The sequence below is a fragment of the Rhagoletis pomonella genome, unplaced genomic scaffold (genome assembly GCF_013731165.1).
Source record: "Rhagoletis pomonella isolate Grant_MI unplaced genomic scaffold, Rhpom_1.0 Rhpom_scaffold_00005, whole genome shotgun sequence".
Lineage (NCBI taxonomy): Eukaryota > Metazoa > Arthropoda > Insecta > Diptera > Tephritidae > Rhagoletis > Rhagoletis pomonella.
Genome location: NW_023458559.1, coordinates 20,238,640 through 20,239,347, shown reverse-complemented (window position 1 = coordinate 20,239,347; position 708 = coordinate 20,238,640).

Below are 708 nucleotides of genomic sequence, written 5' to 3'. Positions count from 1 at the left end.
AACAAGAGAAAAAGATATGCTCTACGTTTTCACCGACACTGTTGCAGAAGGAGCATTCTGTCGCATCGTCGTGACCAAATCTGAGGAGGTACTCCCTGAAACAGCCATGTCCTGTCAGAAACTGCGTCAGGTAAAAGTCTGTCTCTCCGTGTCTTCTCTCGACCCAGGCTTACATGTTCTTGATGAGCCTATACGTCCGTCTTCCTTTTCTAGCCGCTAGTGTTTGCCACTCGTCGAGGCTCATTTGTATCTCCTCTTTGCGTTCGTCAGCCGTTAGTGGCCTATTCCTGCTTTTTCTTCTACTTGAGACTCTGCCTAGCTCCGAGGCCATTATGTCCGGTGGCATAATGCCAGATATAATACCAACCGCTTCATGCGACACTGTTCTGAAAGCGCAGGCAACTCTAATAGCGCTTAGCCTAAAAACTGATTTCACCTTCTTGGCATATGTTTTTTTACGCAGGGCTGTTCCCCATATAGGCGCCGCGTACATCAGTACTGACTGGCTTACTTTAGCCAGGAGCGCACAGTGGTTCGGATAGCAGATCTAGCTGGACGAAAGTCCAAAATACTTAATGGTACTTGGAATACATTCCTGACAATACATTCAAATAGAAATTGCATTTATTAAAGCATTAACATATGAAAACAAACAAAAAAGGTAAGTCAACGCCGCCTATTTGAGAACTCTATTTTAAAAGCTGAAAT